This window comes from Erinaceus europaeus, chromosome 3 (assembly GCF_950295315.1).
Source record: "Erinaceus europaeus chromosome 3, mEriEur2.1, whole genome shotgun sequence".
Lineage (NCBI taxonomy): Eukaryota > Metazoa > Chordata > Mammalia > Eulipotyphla > Erinaceidae > Erinaceus > Erinaceus europaeus.
Window position 1 is genome coordinate 84,445,591 of NC_080164.1, and position 22,971 is coordinate 84,468,561.

The 22,971-nt window shown below is 42.1% G+C and overlaps 1 pseudogene; it reads left to right on the forward strand.

Annotated features, from left to right (window-relative positions):
- Positions 1–21,752: 21,752 nt before the first annotated feature.
- Positions 21,753–22,127, forward strand: LOC103121409 (replication protein A 14 kDa subunit-like; annotated as a pseudogene).
- The last annotated feature ends 844 nt before the right edge of the window (positions 22,128–22,971 follow it).

Sequence of the window (22,971 nt, forward strand, 5' to 3'; positions counted from 1 at the left end):
CATGGAAAAGCAGCACATTATCCAAACAAGCTATTTTGCTGGTCTTGGGATGACTTTTTTTTTTTTTTTTTTAAGATCTTTATTACTTGAGAGAGGGGATGAGGTATCAGAGAGACTACTGCTCAGCTCTGTCTTGTAGTGCTGGGGATAGAATATGGGATGTCAGATTCTCAGATGTGAAAATCTTTTGCATAACCATTATGCTATCTTCCTAGCCTGGGATGACTTTCTCAAATAGACAGAGCCAGAGGCAGACAAACACAGACAGTGGAGGAAACCCAAAGCACAGACGCTTCCCTACACCTGGATTATCCACATGACAGTGGATGCACTATCCAGGAGAGCTATTTTGCTGGTCCTAATATTAACTTCATCTGTTTCTTTATACTTTCTTCTTCTTCATCATCATCACCATCCTCCTCCTCCCCATCGTCATATTATTATTATTGGACTTTCAACAAGAGCACTGCTCAACTCTGGTTTAAGGAGGTGCTGGGGAAGGAACTTGGAACCTCTGAGCTTCAAGGCATGAAAGTCTGTTGCATAATACTGTAATATCTCCCAGATACAAGGTTTATTTTAAAAGTTAACTGTGTTCACAAGGAAACTCTACCAATCTGACTGCAGTGGGAGGAAGCAGCCACAGAAGTGGTGTCATACAAACATTTTATAACAAATAAATCAGTGGAGTAACAGTTCATAGAGCCCCTAGAAGTATGCAACCTTAACTGCCCCCCCCCCCAAGAATAACATTTAGGTCATTATTGATTCAATGCAACCATTTAATTGGTTAATTGCCTTTTTCCAAAGGACTCAGCTACTGTCTCGGAAGGGATGTATGTGTGTTCTAGGCCACATCTCCATTATAAAACAATAAACAATGGCTGGTGAAATAGCTCACTTGGTTAGTGCACTGTGTCATGTGCATAACGTGGGTTTGAGCCCGGCCCCCACAACATTGAAAGAAGTTTTGGTACTGTGGTCTCTTTCACTTTTTTCTCTACCTCTCAGTTCCTATCTATCAATACGAGTCAATCAACCAATCAAAGAAACAAAAAATAAATATGATAAGTGGTTTCATTCTTCCCCCCTTCCCCGTGACTAAGCGGGGTTTTTGTTGCATTTGATTCATCTGGCCGTTGCAGATGTGCTCTTGCTGGCAATGTTTTGGGACATAAGCTTCCTGTTGCACACAGAATGCCTGGTTCCACATTGGACTGTGAGGCCGGTGACATCATCCTGGAAACCTTCCTCCTCCCACCTGTGTGTGTGAGAGAGAAGAGAGTTGACTCTGTCCTGTTAGAAGCACATGCAGACTGTGACTTCTGCTGACCCTGCCAATTTGGAGAACTCAGACAAGTCCTGGACATCACAAAGCACAGTGGGATCCTCTGGGGGGTTGCTTACATGCTACTATGTAAGGTCCCAGAATTGATTTTTATTTTATTTAATGTTACTTACTATTATTATTATTATTGATGTTATTAATTTCTTTTCTTTTCTTTTTTTAAACCAAAACACTGTTTAGTTCTGGTTTATGGTGGTGTGGGGGATTGAACCTGGGACTTTGAAGCCTTAGGCATGAGAGTCTCTTTGCATAACCATTATGCTATATACCCTCTTGCCCATTATTTTTTTCTTTACCAGAGCACTGTTCAACTCTTTTTTCCTACTGTCCAGCCTCCATTAATCACAATTTTTTCCCCTTTATTGGGAGATTAGTGTTTTACATTTGACAGTGAATATAATAGTTTGTACATGCTCAACTCTTAATGGTGGTACTGGGCATTGAAACTGGGACTCTTGGTGCCTCAGGAATGAAAGTCTGTTTGCACAACCAATATGCTGTCTCTCCAGCTCCCTTGTCCCCATCCCCTCCATTTTTTTTTTTTTTTTGTCATCACTAGGGAACAATTTTTTTTTTCTTTCAGACAGAGACAAAGAGGGAAAGGGGCAGGGAGAAGGAGAGAAAAGGAGGGAGAGAAGAGACCATAACACCACAACTTCCTCCAGTGTGGAGGCAGCCAGGCTCAAACCTGAGTCACATACATGGTGAAGCAATACTCTATGCAAGTGATTCCCCCCACCCTCACCCCCACACACCGACTGGCTCTATCACTGAATATTTCACTCTAGCAATCTGCTTGGTTTTTTGGACTAGACTGACTAGTGCTCAATAATCCCTTCTCCTCTGCTTGTCTCTGTGTGTTTGTCCCTCCATCTTGCCCTCTATCCATGGGAGGAGAATCATGGGGCTGGTGGGGTGGGAGTGCAGTGGAGGGAGGAGAGGGTGCAGCTAGAGACTACTGCCTACCTTTGATGCCTTTTCCAGCACACTACTCTGGCTAATGAGCAGAGGCCCCTAATGAAGAGCAAGGCTGGGTCTGTCTTTTCCCAGAGGCCGAGCCCATTACCTTCTTGGTCCCCCACTGGCCTTCGGGCACCCAGCCTGCTTCCGAATGAATGACTTCTGGCTCGCCCTGCTGCTCCCAGGCTCCTTGTGCCGGTGCCAATGGCCAAATATAATCTTGCTTTGGTGTGTATTTATTTTTATTTTGCATTTCTGGCCCCTAGACCTTTCCACTTCCATACCCACCCTGGGCCCCCCCTTCCCCTCCCTACCCTCACCCAGGCTCCATGTGGTGCTGTTTCTTGAAATGTTAGATTCTTTCTTCCTCTGTCCTACCTCCAGCCCACCCCCAGCCCCCCCACACCCTCCAGTTCTGGAAGCATTTTGTTTCTGTGCTGCTTTGTGAAGTTGGTGCTGAGTCCAGATCCTTGGGGCTTTAAAGTTGCATTAATTATTAAACAGGAAGGGAGCAGTCCTTTCAGCAGGCGCCAAGTCACTCTACTTAAGCTGCAACCTGGTACTGTCTTTCCCACCCTGGTGCTGCGGTTTGCTGAAGGCAACTGGAGGTTTTAATTCCAGTTTTAACCATGCATTTCTGTGAGTTTGCAGACTGTTAAGATTTGGCAGCCAAAGGGCTAGGAAGTTGGTCTTCACCACCTACTGACCATTTTGGCCAAAATAACAATAATAAATAAATTAAATTAAAAAAATAAAGTAAAAATAAAATCAGAAGTGCTTTCCCAGTTCGTAAATCAATCAGAAATTACTGTTCATCCCCAACTGTTTATCTTTCTCAAGAATAGAGCAGACTTTTTTTTATTTAGCAAACAAACGTGTGTCTACACGTGTTTACACATATGGTCCATACTATATGTGTTATGTGTATCAATGAGCTCCCTTTTGTAGAGTGTGGCCCTTATCAAATAAAACTGTCAGGAAAACATTGGCTTGGGCACCTTGAGTGAGCTGTACTTATCGATTTATTGCAGGGATTCAGCTGCAGCTCTCTGACTCTCTTGTGTTTCAGACTGTTAGTGCAGACACCCCACAGGCTTGCTGAGTCTTCTGAGTGGGGACACTGACACTCTGCAGAAATCCACTGCCCTCTCTGTCACAAGGCCTGCCTGACCCAGCTCCTCAGAGTGGCCACTCATTTTGTGAAGGAGACAAGGCCAATGATTTCTAGAGAAATTCAAGCCCATATCAGAAAGCCAGCTGCCCCTTGCAGGACTCTCCGTTTGGTTATTGTGGGGCTGCTGGTGTGGGCTGGCAGACCTTTCCCAGTCTCGGCTGGCTGGGTTTCCTCAGGAAGCTGCATAGGAAGCCTTCTCAGCTCCATTAAGCTGCACCCTGCGGCTGAACAGCAGTGCAGGCTGTGGGGCCAGAGGGGAAGCCTCTCCTGGTGCCGCTGGATGTGTGGATCAGGCGTGTGAAGACTCCTCAGAGAGGAAAGAGAACAAAGATTGGGCAACAGTTTAGATAGATTTAGACAGAGCAGAAATAGTGAACCCAATGCCTTCAGCCTTCCTGTCCTCCTTTTGCCTACTTGTGACAAACTGCATGTATGATGTGTCAGAACTGAACACCCTTCATACCTTTGACAGTGTTCTCAGAAACCTTCCACTTCTTGGAGCTCTGTAAAAATAACAGCAGTGTGTAAACTTCGCTGTACAAGTAATTTTTATTTTATCTTTTATTTTCAGACAGAAAGAGACCACAGCACCAAATCTTCCTTCAATGTGGTGGCACCCAGACTTGAACCTGGATTGCACATACGGCAAAGCATTTCACTCTCCAAATGAGCTATTTTGCCAACCCCCAACTATTATTTTTATTCATTCTAAAGTTTTTTTTCTTTCTATTTTTAAAGCAAGACATTACATTTTCCTCTTAAATATATTATGATTTTATTTGAAAGAGAGGGAGATACAAAGAGAGAGGCCAGAGCACTGCTCAGCTCCAGTGTGTGGTGGTACAAGGGACTGAATTGTGACACTGGAGTCTTAGGCATGAAAGTCTCTTACATAATCATTATGCTCTCCCCCTGTCACCCAAAATATTATTTTGAAATATTTATTTTGCTCCTGGATTTTTCAAAAGGATATTCTTGCTGACAAGTCTTTATTTTGAAATTTATAGGCTATATATGTTTTTAACCTCGTGTGTCTTGTTAACATCTTGACTGTGTAATTCCCAGTAGTCAATGAATTTGCTTCAATAAACCAATACATTTAATCACACTAAGCAAAAACCAATATGGTCCATTGAGTTACTGAAGAAGATTGGTTTAAAGAAGTTAGAAAAGTTGACACTTCTAAGGATTGAACTGAATTCCAAATTTCATCAACCTCTCTCCTATGTTTCTGTTGAATTGCTGCGTTTTCCAGCGACTGGATTTTCTCTATGTGTGTCCCTTGCAGCCATTGTAATGTTCATTAGGTTCTAGTCATGGCTACATAACTTAGGATCCTGCAACGGACACATAGCAGTCGTGAAGATTTTGCTATAGTAAATAATTTACAACTCTTATTTCAAATGACATACTTCTTGCCAACCCGTGTTTGAGATATACATTTCCAAAAGGGTCAGCTGGCAGGCAATTTTTGATCTTTTTGTTTCTGTCCCCTTTACAAAATTATGGAAAATTAGTTATGAGCTGATTTTTAAAAGTGAGCTATAAGGTCTCTGGGTTTTGATGAGGTAAAGGCTTCCTCTACTTTTTTTTTTTTTGGGGGGGGGAATGGATTGATACTCCCATCCCATAAAGAGTCTGCAATAACAATTTCAAACATACTTTACTATTTTTTTCTTTTTCAAAAGTACTTTATTTAAAATATCCTCCCAGTAAATGGTAACTTCAATGCTCAGTTACTCAGAATGCTCTCAAAGTGGGGTTGGGGGGAAGGCTATTACTGATCAGGAAAAGTAGAAATCACCAATAACCACAATAGAAATACTCTAAACAAACAAACACTATAAACAGAAAAAGGAAAAAGAATAGAGACTGTAAAATACACATGCAATATTATTTCTTCTTTTTATTCCCCCAGCACCTTTATTTCCCTACCTTTGAAGCAAATTCTGAAAAATACTGTATGTACTGAGCTAAAGTTTCCTCAAGATTCTCTCCCTAAAACACCAACCAGAGTTGTTAGGAAACCTGTGTTTTGCCTGATTTTTGTCTAAGATGTTCCAAAATGGAAGAGGCTTCCCTGTTGTTACCAGGGACTGTTTACGTAAGTCCTGTCACAGTGGCTGTTACCTTCTTGACTTGGGATTTGGAACTCTGGTGCTGGGCTACAAGGGCTGTCTGCTTTGTGCAGGGTTCCCATTCTGGATGCGTCTGGTTGACCACCTCTGCAGGTGGATGGGCCACAGCCCCAGGCTGGACTCTTCCCCAGAGGTCCCTCCTGCTACCCAGCTGCTTCCAATTTGAGCCCTCCACTCGGTGCTGTAGCTGGATTGAGTTTCTTCCCCGAAACCAACAAAACCTGCTTCAGCATTTTGCTTGGATTAAAATATTTGTCCCTTTCTTTTCTTTCCTTCTTTCTTTTCTTTCTTTTTTTTTTTTTTTTTTACCCCCTTCCTCAACAGGCCAGAAGGAGTGCCGAAGCCTGTGAAGGAAGGAAATCATTACAGGGCCTACAGGAGTAGGTCATATGCTACAGCTGCTCATAGTTTACGAGGAAGAAATATTGGACCCCAAACCTGGAACACAGCGCTTTCAAAAGGCTTGTGAGCAGCCCAAGAAAAACATCCTCCCGAGGCTTATCTAATAACCATGATCTCTAATCGTCTCAATGTGTGTCCGGGTTGCTTTCGGAGTCCATACCTATTTCCCAGCGCTCATGAGAGGCTGAAGCCAAGCACAGGGGGGAAAAAATGTAACCGAGGGGACGGAATAGTTTGTGTTAAAGCTAATATGGTCCATTAGGAACTGTCATTTTTATAAGCAATGATGGTCACCTGCCGTCTTCTTCCATGTGAAGTTGCTCCACGCAGGGCCAGATACACACGTAGTAGTAGTGAACACTAGAATGTGTTTACGGGACAGTGAAGGCACGACTTGGAAAACTCCTGTTTTCTTCACATATTGGGTTTCTTGCTAAATAAACTTGTAAAGATCGGACATGGGTAAGCTCAGGCTTGCGTAATTAAAAAATAACATGTGTGTGCATTTCATTTAAAAAAAAATCAAAAGACCGGGCATCTTCTAAATGTTTTTGGTTTCTGTACGCCGTGGAGTTGTCAGGAGTGATTAGTTAAATTAGAAATGTGGTCTCCCTGCTTTAACTTGTACTGTAGTAATAGAGTAACTACTATTTTATGGTAGTTTAGAAAGCAGATGATTAATGACTCGCAGTGCCATTAAAGACTGCAATATCGATTTTTAAAAGACTGTCAAAAATCTTTCTATAAATTGTGTCTACTGCACAGATAATATTTTCTGCCAAGATTTGGATATTTGGGGAACTTCTTTTCTAATTGCAGTGGGCACAGGCAAGGCTTTCAAAGTTGCATATGTTTGTTGAAACAAAAGGAATATGTACATGGTGCTCAAGAAGATGAAATCTACTGGACTTTTAAATAAAAAATTCTCCCTCTTCCTCTCCTTTTAAAGACAAATGACTCCTTTTTGTAGATTTTAGGTTCGGAAGGATTGCATGCAAAATTATTCACCAACACCTTCCATCTCCTGTGTGTGTGTGTGTGTGTGTGTGTGTTGGAGGTGATGTCCCACATTAAAATCATTCTACTTATTCACATAGACTTGAAAGCTCTGGTGAGGAGTAGCCTGAGGCAGGACTTGCTATCAATGAAGTCCAGGAATAAAAAACATTTAAAAGCAGATTACAAATCCCTCCCAACAAAGCAAAAATCAAATCATTGATCGATAAGTGCAGCTGGGTTTAAATTGTTTCCTTAAAAAGGCTTTTAAAACTTTTTTTTTTTTTTTTTTGGATGAGAGACTGGAGACTGACTCTTTTCTTCTGGGGAGCAAACCCTTCTGGAACAGTCTTTCCTCGCTCTACCAGGGAGGCCTCTTTTGGGACAAGCTGGAGTTGCTCTCCTGGCTTCACGTGGGCCCCATGGCTGGAAAAACGCTGGCAATGTGGCTTCCAAGAAAGGGGAAGACATTCTTTGATGTGTGTCAAGAGCTCTAAGATATTTCAGCTACTAGTCCCAACAGTGTAGCTCAAATCCCAGTGGTCAACTCTGAACTATTTGTGAAATGCACAGTCTGGGGTAGCTCTTATTGCTAGAAAATCAAGTTGGAAACTAAAGGAAAGCCTTTGACAAAGAGAGAGCCCCAGACTCGAAGACACTCAAGCCACAAAAATGTGCTGGGGGTTGGGGGTTTGTGGCATGCTGTCTAGCTCACAGCCATGTGGACAACACTGAAACATACCCACCAGCATCTTACTTAACTCACATGCTGGGCTCTCCAGTGACTGAATTCAAACAGGGTTTTTAAAAAACAAGGGGAAGGAGGAAAGGGGGTGGTTGGGAGGGGGAGCCCCAGTGAGCAAGTGTTTTTCAATTTATACACATATGTTGCAAATGGCACAGAGATAAGCAAAAAAGAAAAAGAAAGTGTTCTGAGATATATATATGATTTCATTATCAGGAGACAAGAACTGAAAGATTGTCCAGATGCTATTGGAAAGATGGCAACACAAGATTAAAAATTTTAAAATAATCATAACAATACCCTGAATGGTTCTTCTGCCCCTATAAGAGCAACCTAATGAGATCTTTGAAGTGAGGCCTACTGGCAGATTTATTTATAAAAAATAAATAAAAGCTGACCAGTCAATGCCCATGTTCAGCGGGGAAGCAATTACAGCAGCCAGACCTTCTACCTTCTGTAACCCACAATGACCCTGGGTCCATGCTCCCAGAGGGATAGAGAATGGGAAAGCTATCAGGGGAGGGAGTGGGATATGGAGATTGGGTGGTGGGAATTGTGTGGAATTGTACCCCTCCTACCCTATGGTTTTGTTAATTAATCCTTTCTTAAATAAAAAAGAAAAATAAAAGAAAAATAAATAAAAGCTAAGACTGAGTGGAGACTTTGAATCTTTTGGCTTACTGTTGCTTTCTGTGAATACCATTTGATAAAAGTGGATTGTCAGTCTTTTTTCTTTTTAATTTTTATTGTCACCAGGGTTATTGCTGGAGCTAGATACCTGCACCATAACTACTCCAGGCTACCTCTCCCTTTTAAAAATTTATTTCCCTTTTTCTTTCTTTTTTTAATTTATTTTATTTTTTTATTATCTTTATTTATTGATTGGATAGAGAAAGTCAGAAATTGAGAGGGAAGGGAGGGACAGAGAGGGAGAGAGACAGAGAGACACCTGCAGCCCTACTTCACCACTTGTGAAATTTTCCCCCCTGCAGGTGGGGACTGGGGGCTTGAACCCAGGTCCTTGCACATTGTAACATGTGCGCTCAACCAGGTGCACCACCACCTGGCCCCTCCCTTTTTCTTTCTTCCTTCCTTTTCTTCATTCCTCTCTCCCTCCCCTTCTTCCTTTCTGCCTTCCTTCCTTTCTTCTTCCTCCTCCACGTTTTTTTGATAGAGACAGAGAGATATTGAGAAGGAAGGGGAAATAAAGGAGAGACACCTATAATACTTCTTATGAAGCTTTTCCCCTGCAGGTGGGGACTGGGGCCTTGAACTTGGTACTTGAATGTGATGAAGGTTGCACCACTGCCCTGGATTGTGATTTTATTTTATGAATTTATTTAATTTTTATTTTTTAATTTTAAAAATTATCTTTATTTTTTGGATAGAGACAGTAAGAAATTGAGAGGAAGTGGGAGAGCAAGAGGGAGAGAGACAGAAAGGGAGAGAGACACCTGCAGCCCTGCTTCACCATTTGTGAAGCTTTTCCCCTGCAGGTGGGGATAGGGGGCTTGAACCTGGTCCTTGTGCACTGTAACACGTACACTCAACCAAGTGCACCACCACCCAGCCCCAATTTATTTTGTTTTTCTAGACTGTTATTTTGACAGGAGTGCAAGTGGGGCAAGAAGGCATGAAGAGATTCCATTTATGGGGTCTTGCCTATGAGTCAGATTCAAGTTAAACTCTGCATATCCAGTTCACCTGCTCCTGGCTCCTAAGAGCCCTGACTTGACTGGGCTAGGAGAAGTTCCGCATTTTTTAAAACATTTATTTATTCCCTTTTGTTGCCCTTGTTTTATTGTTGTAGTTATTATTGTTGTTGTTATTGATGTCATCATTGTTGGATAGGACAGAGAGAAATGGAGAGAGGAGGGGAAGACAGGGAGGGGGAGAGAAATATAGACACCTGCAGACCTGCTTTACTGCTTGTGAAGCGACTCCCCTGAAGGTGGGGAGCTGGGGGCTCAAACCAGGACCCTTACTCTGGTCCTTGCGCTTTGCACCACGTGCGCTTAACCTGCTGTGCAAACGCCTGACTCCCCGAAAAGTTCCTTATTAAAGAACAGACAGTAACAACAATAATCAAAACAGTTTACAATGTAGAGGTGGGGATATTCCATCACAAATCTACCTCCCTCAATGTCTTATTTATTTATTTATTTATTTTAATTTTGTAACCCCCTTTTAAAGGTTTTCAGGTCTCTGCTTCTTGCTGTGAGACAAGTCTGGGTCTTTGTCCCTATGTAAATGATCTCATTGTTTTCAGGGATGGTGGTTGGTGGACTGGAGCTCTGTTGAGGATCATCTTTTCATTTCATTATTATTTTTTTTCCTCCAGTACACTGCCCAGCTTTGGTTCATGATGGTGCTGATGATTAAACCTGGGACCTCAGAGACTTTTCAAGCATGAAAGTTGTTTGCATAACATACTATTTCCCCAAAATTTTTATATTTCAATTTTTTAATTGGTGATTTACAAGTTTATAAGTTAACAAGAGTATAACTCCACACCACTTCCACTACCAAACCTTTGTGCCTCATCCCTCCCCCACCCCAAGATAACCATCACAACTCTCTCAAGGTCTCAGAGATAAGCTGATTTTTTTTCTTTTCTTTCTTTCTTTCTTTTTTTTGCAAGTTCATGTGTTTGAGTTCTCTTTATCCTACATAGGAGTGAAGTTATCTGGTAGTTGTCCTTCACTTTCTTCCTTACTTCACTAAGCATAATTATTTCCAGTTCCATCCATTTTGTCCAAAAGGACACACTATCATCTTTTTTTTTAATCGCAGAGTAGTATTCCATTGGATATATGTCCCATAACTGCTTGATCCAGTCACTTCTCTCTCTTTTTTTTTTCTTAACACATCATGTAAAATCAGGGTACTATAATTATTTTAAATTATTTACTTATTTATTTTTGGACAGAGACAGAAATTAAAAAGGGAGGGGAGCTGGAGAGGGAAAGAAACAGAGAGACACGTGCAGCCCTGCTTCACCAGTTATGAAGCTTTCCCATTGCAGGCAGGTACAACGAGGGGCTTGAATCCAAATCCCTGCTCACTGTAATGTATGTCCTTAACCAGGTGCACCACTGCCTGGTTCCTATCCAGTTATTTTTCTATGCCCATTTAGGTTGCTTCCACTCCTTGACTATTGTGAATAATGCAGCAATAAACATTTCCCAGCCCTTCCTAATTTAAAATGTTTTATTAGTGATTTAATAGTGACTAACAAGATTGTAAGACAACAAGGGTACAATTCCACATAGTTCCCAACATCAGAATTCTGTGCCCCATCCCCTCTATTGGAAGCTTCCCTATTCTTTATCCCTCTTTAGGAGTATGGACAAAAATTCTTTATGGGGTGCAGAAGGTGGGAGGTCTGGCTTCTGTAACTGCTTCTTTGCTGGACATGGGCATTGGAAGGTGGATCCAGACCCCCAGCCAATTTCTATCTTTTCCTAGTGGGGTAGGGCTCTGGGGAGGTGGTGTTCAGGGATACATTGATGAGGTGGCCTTCCTAACTCTTTCTTATAAGTGTGGGCATTCCCAAGTCTTCGGACCCTTTAGTTCTTTCTTGCAAGTGTCCATTTCCTGGGACATTCCAGGTATGATGCTCTCCTGTGAATCACCTGTTTCCCAGGAGCCTAAGTGGGGTTGGAAACACTAGTTCTCAGGCCTACAGGCTGGCTCAGCTCCTGCCAATCATCTTCCTTTTTTTTTTTTTTTTAACTTTTTCTTTCAGATGTTGAAGTTAGAAATGTGAATGCTCAGACCAGTGGGCTGACTTGCTTAGTGACACCGGAAGTGAAGCTCGACTACGACCCTTCAGACACATCCCTCATCTTACACTCAAGCATGCATGGAGAACCCAGATAACTCCACCTCTAGAGCCAGCCTGGGGTCACAGACTTATTCCTTCCTTTCTCCCGGGTTCCTCATCCAATTTGCCTCAACGCCATGAGTACGGTACTATTGCCAAGTACCTGGCCAGGTCCCCCTGAAGGATTCCCCTCTTTCAGGACTTAGTGGGGGTAGTATTGTTATGTGGAAAACTGAGAAATGTTATGCATGTACAATCTATTGTATTTACTGGCAACTGTAAAACATTAATCCTCCAATAAAGGGAAACATGTTTAAAAAAAAAAAAAGAATTCCCTCTTTCTGAGCACTAGCTCCCCGCTGGCAGGGGAATGGTTGACTGCCAAGAAGATGAATGAGTACTCTCTCTTACCCAAGTTCATGCTGTCGATGTACATGTTGTGTGAGGGCAATCTTGAGATAGTTTGATGTTTTCCACCTTCATGATGGTGCAAAAGGGATTGCCCATTCAATTGAGCAGCTCTGAATTTTGGATTTGGGGCTAGCAGGATGTGCTACCATACTGTCCCCTAGTATGGGATACCACTCAACCCCCCACCCCAGCTACCTTCTCATTCTCCTATGTGATCTTCTCCTATGTGATCATGAGGGGCAGTAACTGATATGTTTTAATTACTATGGAACCTGCATTTTGGGGGTACTTTTGAGTTTCTTTCTTTCTTTCTTTCTTTCTTTCTTTCTTTCTTTCTTTCTTTCTTTCTTTCTTATTCTTGGTAGAGTTGGGGGTCTTGAACCTGTGTGACTCCATCCATCACTCTTGGCCACGTTTTGACTCAGAGAAACACAGATAAAGACACCATGGCACCTGGTCTTCCTTTGGTGCTATAGCACCTCCTTTGTGTTGTGGGGGTTGGAACCTGTTTTGTGTGCAAGGAAAGGCATGCATCCTACCTACCTACCTCTTCAGCCCATGTTCAGACACTCTGCTTGGTGCTTTGCACCTCACCACATCATCTCAAAATGCCCACTGGCATCTGAAGTACTCAACAGTTTAGTTAAAAACAGACTTTGTGTTGGGATGTGTTGTTAAAATTTCGGCCGGCTCTTGCCGGGCGGGTCTAGCTTCACAGGCAGGTAACAGAGACGCGAAGACAACGGCTGGGCAGGGAAGCTGTATTTCTTTATTCAGGAACAACGATTCATAAACTAAGACAAACTAATTACCAAACAGAACTCTGCTGTCTCTTTGCGGCGGCACAAGCACTCCCTCTTACCCTCGAACTCAGGAACTCTCCAACTCTAGCACTCCGGAACTCTGGCACTCTTGAACTCTCGTACTTGGGAACCCTCTGAAACTCTCCCACTCTCGAACTCAGGAACCCTCTCTCGGGGTTCCTTGGGGCGGGGCCAAGCGGGCCCGCGAAATTAACTGGACTGATCCAATTCTCTTGGCGGGGGAGGGCTAGAACAAACCAATGTAAAGCATACAACAGGGATGACTACATCTAACTGTCGACTGGGGTGAATGTTCTGAATGTGGTAGATTGGGTGTATTAATTGCATTTCTTTCCCCCCCCCCTTCTCCCTGTTTCTTTTTTTACCACCAAGGTTGTTGCTAAGGCTCAGTGCTTGTGTGATGATTCCACAGCTTCGTGTGGCCATTCTCTCTCTCTCTCTGTTTTCTGAAAGAGACAGAGAAAAATATGGAAAGAGAGAGAGAGGGAGAGAGAGAGAGAGAGAGAGAGAGAGAGAGAGAGAGACTTGTAGCACTGTTCCACTACTTGTTAATCCTATCCTCACCCCAGAGGACCAGAGGTTTGAATGGTCACATGTACACTCTACTATGTGCACCATTACCCAGCCCCATTAATTGCATTTTGACTTATGATATTTTCATTTAAGGCATTTATTTATTTATAATTTATTATTATTTATTTATTATTATTATTTATTATTTATTTATTATTTAGATGGGCCACTGGTGGCACATCTGGTTAAGTGTACACATTACCATACATAAGGACCTGGGTTTAAGCCCCCAGTCCCCACCTGCAGTGGGGGAACTTCATGAATGGTGAAACAAGTACTGCATATGTCTCCCTCTCTCTCTTCCTCTCTGTCTCTCCCTTTACTCTCAGTTTCTCCCTGTCCTTTCAAAGGAAGGAAGGAAGGAAGGAAGGAAGGAAGGAAGGAAGGAAGAAAGAAAGAAAGAAAGAAAGAAAGGGAAAATGGCTGCTGTGAGTGATGGATTTAGATTTGGATTTGCTGTGTAGGCACTAAGCCCTAGCAATAACCCTACTGACAGAAAGAAAAAAAAAATTTGGTTATCGCTGGGGCTTGGTGCCTACACAAATTCACCACTCCTGGAAGCCATTTTCCCCCTTTTGTTGCCCTTGTTGTTTATCATTGTTGTTATTACTGTTGTTATTGCTGTTGTTGTTGTTGGATAGGACAGAGAGAAATTGAGAGAGGAGGGGAAGACAGAGAGGAGAGAGAAAGATAGACACCTGCAGACCTGATTCACCACTTGTGAAGCAACCCACCTGCAGGTGGGGAACTGGAGGCTTGAACCGGGATCCTTATGCTTGTCCTTGTGCTTTGCACCACCTGTGCTTAACTCACTGTGCTACTACCCAGCCCCCGGCATGAAAGTCTTTCTGCATCATCTCCATACTATCTCCCCAGCCTAGCTTATAGTGTTTAGAACTCATAAGGGTTTCATTGAGACATAACCCCATGTTGGGTTGAAGACCTGTCCATTGTCAACTTCCTGTAGGTGAGGAATATAAGGTTTTCTTATTATTTTTTCAATTTATAAAATGGAAATATTGACAAGACTATAGGATAAGAGGGGTACATTTCCACACAATGCCCACCCCCAGAGCTCCCTTGATAGCTTCCCCACTCTTAATCCTTCTGGGAGTATGGACCCAGGATCATTGTGGGATGCAGAAGTTGGAAGGTCTGGCTTCTGCAATTGCTTCTGCACTGAACATGGGCATTGGCAACAATAAGGATAACAAAATGGAAAAATGGCATCCAGGAGCAGTGGGTTCATAGTGCAGGCACCAAGCCCCACAGCTAACCTGGAGGCAATATATATATATATATATATATATATATATATATATATATATATATATATGAAAATAAAAGCAATACATTGACTGGGTTTGGTGTATTGCACTAAAGCAAAGGACTCTGGGTAAAGGGGACTGGGAGAGGGGGCTTTGGGGTCCTGGTGCATGATGGTGGAAAAGGAACTCAGCTGTGGGTAAGAGTGTTTTGCAATCACCTATCAGGGTGATATAAGAAATTGCATCCATTTCCCCAGAGACCCACCCTACTAGGGAAAGAGAGAGGCAGACTGGGAGTATGGACCGACCAGTCAATGCCCATGTTCAGCGGGGAAGCAATTACAGAAGCCAGACCTTCCACCTTCTACAACCCACAATGACCCTGGGTCCGTGCTCCCAGAGAGATAGAGAATGGGAAAGCTATCAGGGGAGGGGGTGGGATATGGAGATTGAGTGGTGGGAATTGTGTGGAGTTGTACCCCTCCTGCCCTATGGTTTTGTTAATTAATCCTTTCTTAAATAAAAGAAAAAAAGATTTAAAACAATTGGAAAAAAAGAAAGAAATTGCATCCATATATCAACAAACCGTGATCTCCCCCAATAAAATCATAAAAAGGAGAAAAAAATCTCCAACAATAGCATTGTTTTATTATTTCTTTTCCTGTCCTTGATTCTTTCAGTTTTTAAAAAATATTTATTTATTTTCCATTTTGTTGCCCTTGTTATTTAACATTGTTGTGGTTATTTATGTCGTTGTTGTTGGATAGGACAGAAAGAAATGGAGAGAGGAGGGGAAGACAGAGAGGGGGAGAGAAAGAGAGACACCTGCAGACCTGCTTCACCGCTTGTGAAGTGACTCCCCTGCAGGTGGGGAGCTGGGGACTTGAACTGGGATCCTTATGCCGGTTCTTGCACTTTGCGCCATGTGCGCTTAACCTGCTGCGCCACCATCCGACTCCCGCTTTCAGTTTTTTAAAAATAATATTTTATTTATTTATAGGAGAGATAGGAGGAGAGAAAGAACCAGATATCACTCTGGTACATGTGCAGCTGGGGATTCAACTCAGGACCTCGTGCTTGAGAGTCCAACTGTGCCAACTCCCGGACCGCTGGCTTCTTTTAGACTTTTCTTTCTACCTGAGCATTGCTAAACTCTGACTTATTGTGGTGTGGGAATTGAACTTGGGGACACAGCTGCTCAGGCATACAATTTTTTTGCATAAGCACTATGTTATCCCACAGCCTGGCATGACTTTTGAATATTATAAACAATATATCATTACAAAAGGTTGCATATACAGAGCACAAATCACTATCAAAGTTTTTATCATTGAAAGGTTTTCATGGTTACTTGTAAGTAAGAGCCTCAAAATTCTAATAGTATCCATTTGTCTTTTTGCTCATTATTTTTTTCACTTGAAGGGACATATTGCTTACAACACACTGGTTAGCCACTGCAGAATTACACTTTTAAATAGAAATGAAATCAAGTACACTGTAGAGACATGTGTCTATTCTGAAAAGACTTGATCACGATCATTGTGCAACTCCAAATTCTCTCTCTCTCTCTTTCTCTCTTTCTTTCTCCCTTCCTTCCTTCCTTCCTTCCTTCCTTTTTTTTTTTTTTTTTTTTTTACCAGAGCACTTCTGCTCAGCTCTGGCTTATGGTGGTGTGGGGGATTGAACCTGGGATGTTGGAGCCTCAGGCATGAGAGTCTCTTTGCATAACCATTATGCTATCTACCCACCCCTCAACTCTAAACTTTTAAAAAAATAAAAATTTAAAGAGTCATTTATTTACTGGTAAGAGGAAGAAAGGGGGAAGAGGAAGAGGAGGGGAGAATCAGAGCATGACTGACAGATGGGACATTGAGGATCAAACTTAGGACCTCATATCTGAGAGTAGAACAGTTTAGCAACTACACCATCTCCCAGGCTATAGGAACTTCAAACTTCTTTTTTTATTTACAGCATGACTCAAAGGGTGAGTCTTTCATCCAGGTTAATTATGTTACTGAATTTCTTTTTCATGTCATTACAAATCATACTGAAAATGCAAATTCATTTCTTTTGGTTGAAAACCATTTACTGGGACCAGGTGGTAGCATACCTGGTTAAGTGTACACATTGCAGTACACAAGGATCCAAGTTCAAGCCCCTGTTCCCCACCTGCAGGTGGAAAAATTCATGAGTGATAAAGCAGGGCTGCAAGTCTCTCTCTCTCTCTCTCCCTTTCTATCTCTCCCTCCCCTCTCAATTTCTTTTTCTATGCAATAATAAATAAATAAATAATACAAATTTTAAAATAACAAAATAAAATCAGTTTAAAAAGAAGAAAACCATTTATTGAGTTCCTAACTACAAGTGAAAGCTTCTTGTGAACACTGTTGAGAATGTAGTAGTCTTCCGCTCTTCTTGTTCATGTTAATATTTGAAAACAGATTCAATGAGCCCCTTTTACACGAGGGGTGCTCTTTCTCATCATAGCCAGCTACACATTGAGAGACATGCTCACTCTCAGATTACTGATGTCTTAGGCAATAGAGTAACCATTACCAATCAGGCAATGGACACTGAAAATGTAAACTCGTGGTGTGTGTGTGTGTGTGCGTGTGTGTTTACCTCCAGGGTTATTCCTGGGGGTTGGTACCTGAACTATGAATCCATTACTCCTAGAGGTCATTTTCTCCCACTATGTGTTGTTATTGTCATTTTTGTTGCTTCTGTTGTTGGATAGAACAGAAAGAAATTGAGAGAGAAGGTAGAGAGGGTCAGAGAAAGACACCTGCCTCACTGCTTGTGAAGTGACCCCCCCTCCCCGCAGGTGGGGAGCCGGGGCTCAAACCGGGATTCTGTGCGGGTCCTTGTGTTTCTCACTAAGTGCTCTTTAAAAAAAACTATTTATTTATTTATTTCCTTTTGTTGCCCTTGTTTTATTGTTGTAATTATTGTTATTATTGTTGGATAGGACAGAGAAATGGAGAGAGGCAGGGAGACGGAGAAGAGGAGAGAAAGATAGACACCCGCAGACCTGCTTCACCGCTTGTGAAGTTGCTCCCCACCTGGCTCCAACCGGGGTTCTTGCGTCTGTCCTTGTGCTTTGCACCACGTGCGCTTAACCCGCTGCACTACACATGACTCTCTCACTATGTGCTCCTAACTCGTGGGCCACCGCCCTGCCCCCTCTACCATTTCCTAAGCCAACTTTTTGAAGCCTTCAATTAAACAGAAACTGTGGTAAAGCACAAGTAAAGACTGGTTACTCAGCTCTTGTGAGAGGAAAGCTTTTGAGTCACACTTGGGACTACATTACCTGAGGGCAAGCTGTGTTACATTGTGTGTATGTGTGTGTGTTAAACATGTTTATTTAATTCAGGTAGAGACATAGAAAAATGAAAAGGGAAGAAGGATGATAGAGAGGGAGAAAGAGAGACACCTGTAGCCCTGCTTCAAGTGCTCATGAAGCTTCTCCCATGAAGATGGGGACTGGAGGCTGAAGCCTGGGGCCATGCCCATGGTAATGTGTGCACCCTACCAGGTGTACCACCATCACCTAGTACCTCACTTCACTGTGTTTTTAGAAGCTTTCCAAATTTATGCCAAGGTAAGTTTGGTCCTACACTTTCCTCTTGGTTCTTACCTACTCAGCTCTCCTTTTTTTTTTTTTTTAATGCTCAATTCCTCACTTTCTTTTAAACAATGCTTCCCAACTAGTAAACTCCTAATAAGTGGGTATAAGTCAAATATCTCTAAGGGTAGTCAGGTACAAGGATCTGGTTCTGTTTCCTGGTGTCCCATGAAACCTAAGCAAAGTACACTACAACGAAGTGAAACCCAGACTCAAAGTAGGGTTCTCCTCTTGCTTCCACTGTCCACTTGCAATCTCCAGCCTTCAGATAGTGATGTTACTTACTTTTAAAAAAAATATTTATCTATTCCCTTTTGTTGCCCTTGTTGCTTATTGTTGTAGTTATTATTGTTTTTGTTATTGATGTTATTGTTGTTGGATAGGACAGAGAGAAATGGAGAGAGGAGGGGAAGACAGAGAGGGGGAGAGAAAGACACCTGGAGACCTGCTTCACCACCTGTGAAGCGACTCCCCTGCAGGTGGAGAGCTGGGGGCTTGAACCAGGATCCTTAACCCACTGCGCTACCACCCAACTCCCTGATATTATTTTCTTTACTAGAGATCCCAACTGTTCTCCAGTGAATTCTTTGAGTTATTTTGCTGTAATATTTGCTTTCTGGGGGAAAGCCAGCTTCCCATGATTATAGTTCACCACAGCTCCACTCCTGAAGTCCCTAATGCTATTATTTTTTTGCCTAGTAGTTAACAAATAAAAAGAGAGGAGAGAGGGAGATATGAAAGAGAGAATGAGAGAAGAGAGAGAGAGAGAGAGAGAAGCATGCTATTTTCTTATTGAGTAAAAGAAAAATCAGTGAAAACATAAACCGCTTAAGTTGTTCAGAAAGGGCACACTTTGATCGAAAGTAGCAGGGGAATCAACCTAGTTTGTTGTCTGAATTAAATACAAACTTACACACTCAGATGACTAAAATAATGAAAGTGATAGATTAGTGTATTGATGCGTAATCACTGTCTAGGATGCAGAATTTACGAGCTGCCTGATTTTGAGAACAATTACTTGTAATTAAAGCTGTGCTGGTTATGGGGGGGGAAGAGAGAGAAATCCTTTGTGTATTGCACCAATTAATTACTTTTTTTTCTGTGAAAATAGCTTTTAAATATTTGTGCTGCTATTTATATCTGACTACATGCTGGAATGGTATGAAATAGGTGTCGCTTATGAGCATTCTTTGAACATGATTTGTGACTCACAGTTTTGTCAGTCTTCCTTAAACACATTTAAAAGCTGATAATGTCCGCAAGACTCTTAAATGTTTTTGTTTTCTTCATAATTAATTAAAATAAATACCCAGAACCAGCTAGGAAGCCTCTAAATCAGTTTCTCGACTATTTCTCTCCACTTGGGTAGTGATTGAATCACAGATCCAGTGATACACACAGCTAGCATTACCTTCCTTATGAGAATTCCAAATAGAATGGCATTCCCATTATTATTGTTGTTGTCATTGTTATTATTATGGGATAGAGAGGAAAAGACACCACAAGACTTAAGTGTGGTAGGAGTCAGGCTCAAACCTGGTTGGATGCATGGCATAGCAGGTGCACTATCCAGGTGTGCTCTTTTGCTGTTCCAAATTGTGTTCATCTCCTTTTCTTTCTTTCTTTTTTTATATATTTATTTATTCCCTTTTGTTGCCCTTGCTGTTTTATTGTTGTTATTATTATTGTTGTCATTGTTGCTGGATAGGACACACAGAAATGGAGAGAGGAGGGGACAACAGAGAAGGGGAGAGAAAGATGGACACCTTCAGACCTGCTTCACCGCCTGTGAAGTGACTCCCCTGCAGATGGGGAGCCGGGGGCTCGAACTGGGATCCTTATGCCAGTCCTTGCGTTTTGCACCACGTGTGCTTAACCAGCTGTGCTACCACCCAGCTCCCTCGGTGATGCCAGGGATTGATCCCAGGTCCTCTGGTGCCTCTGTAGCACTACTATGGTATTATCTGCTTGACCTCAGATTATAATTTGCTCAACCTCACAAGTGTCCCAAGGTTTTATGTCAATCTAAAAATCCAAGATTGATTCATGCCCCTGGAGGCCCTTCCTTTTTTGTTGCTGATTTCAAGCTCCAGCCAGCTGTGCTGATTATCTTCTAGCTGCCAAGGGTCCACCTGTGGCCTGTTTGTCCCCTGTGTCCATGCTGGAGTCCCTGTTAGGACCGCCTTATGGGGAGACCAACTACAATCCATTAGTCCTCTTCCTGCAGATTTCCCAGGCCAGTCCTTCCTCTTCAGCTGAGTTAACTGATGCTCACAGAACTGACAGTAGATGACTTGTTTTCCTGTTGTAGAACTTACTTCATGTGAAAACACTCACAAATCAGGTAACAGTCAGTTGTGGGGTCTGAGGTTCAGATTTTGAGTTCCAGGAAGGAAATTGCTGAAGGAAGTGGACTGAAAATAAATAAGAGGGCAGGAGAGATAGCTCACTGCAGCTTTGCGCCATGCCTGCAGGCCAGGTTCAAGCCCTAGCAGCGCATGGGAAGTGCTGTGGCACTGGGCCTAGCTCTGGTGCTGAGGGATCTCTCCCTCTCTCTATCTTCCTTTATCTCTCTGTATGTATATCTCTCTATATGATTGAAAAAGAGGCCCAGGGCTTTAAAATCATGACTGTATAAAGCCCTGGGCTCAGCAAAATAAGTAAGTCAAAATAATATAAGAATATGGATTTTATTAGATACTTTTCTTATTTTTGTTTTCCCCAGATGTCTTTCTTTTTCCTTTTTTTCCCCTTCCCTTTGTCTAACTAGAGCACTGCTCAACTATGACTTATAGTGGTGCCAGAGAATAAGCTCGAGACGATAGAGCCCCACGTATGAAAGTCTATTGCATAACCAACAAACTATCTTCCTGGCCCTTCTGTGACTTTCTGGATGGGATGGTGAGCCATTGCTTAACAATACAAAATACTAGGCCACAATCTGTAGGATTGTTCCTGGCTTCTTCCTTCCTGCTATAAATATTTTAAGAGACTTACCTTCCCTCAGGTCTCCATGGGTTTTATCTTTAAATAGTAATGCCCATTACTAATGCCCATTAGTAATGCCTACAGTAATGCCCATTTCATAAAGCTGTTGTGACGATTAACATCATATGCAGTATACACAAAAATAAGTTTATAGGGGCCAGGCAGTGTCACATCTGGTTGAGTGTACACATAACAGTGTACAAAGACTCAGAATCAAGTCTCCAGTCCCCTCCTGCAGGGGGAAAGCTTCAGGAGTGGTGAAGCAGGACTGCAGGTTTCTCTCTGTCTCTTTCTCTCTCTATCTCCCCCTCTCAATTCTTCTCTGTCTTTATCTAATAAATAAAAAGAAGTTTATACAGTGCTTTGCCCAAAAGCCTTAACTGTTGTCATGAATGAATTTTATTGAAAATAATAAATGGGATTTCAGTCACCAGTCAGTTTCCTACCACTGTCTGGTCTTTCTCTGACATCATGGTAGAAGCGATGGAGTTGCCTCATCACGCATCAGTGCCAGCATGCTCTCACTGACGTGTTTACCGACTCAGTTCATTGACTGCCTGATCTACTTCATAGGGAGACTGGAAAAGATTCATCCCACTGGAAAAAATGTTTATTCTCTCAGATGGAGAAGGGGAAATAGAGCCATTAAATTGATGGAGCCTCTTGCTGAAGCAATCTCTGAACCTGTGGAGATTATTGGAAAAGTAACAGTCAAGGCAACCATTATGTATATACTTCATGTCCAGTTTAAGAAGATAACCCTATTTTGGACTTGACAATGAAATTGTGAGAATTACCCATGAAGTCCCTTAGTATTTTCCTTTAGGGGTTATGCGATCTGATTGATCTTGATGAGGCTTTGTGATTGCATATGAGCTACACTGAAGGCTATTAAAATAATTCCTGAGTTCTCAATTTATTTTCATTCACCTGATTTTATTTGATTAGTCATTCTGGTATGCCATTTTTGATGAAACTGTTATGTTGACAGTTCTGTTTTAATACTATTTATTTATTTTAGACAGAGACAGAGATAAATTGAGAGAAAAGGGAGAGGGAGAGAGGGAGATAGAGAGATAGAGAGATAGATAGAGAAACTTGTAGCACTGTGTCACCACTCATGAAGCTTTTTCCTGCAACTGATGACCAAAGGCTTACACTTAGTGTTGGTATCTTCTAATTCTGCTTTTAAAAACCCCTTCTGTTTCATTTGGTTTAAATCCCCCCTGCTTAACACTATTCTATTTACATAACCACTTCATTCTATTTACATAACCTCTGTTAACAAGCACCACCTTCCCTCCAGGGCATTGGTGGTTTAGTGGTAGAATTCTCACCTGCTCCACCCCCTCTCCTTGTCACACCCTGATCCTCTCCTTGTCACACTCTGATTTTCACCAGTCACTTTTCTCTCTACCCTCTCTATGTCACATCCTGTTTCCACCCTACTTGGCAAGTATATATAAAGACAGCATTGTGAGTTTTAGGGTACTTTAGGTTAGTTTAGCTTAGCTTGGTATAGATTGCGCTGCGTCCAGCATGAATAAAGAGATACTGCCTACAGCTCAACCATGAGTCCCTGGTCGTCTGTTACCTGCCTGTGAAGCCAGCCTGGCGAAAGCAACATAGCCTGGTGAAAACAACAACTTAGGTCCTTGCACATTGTAATATGTGCACTCAACTTGGTGTG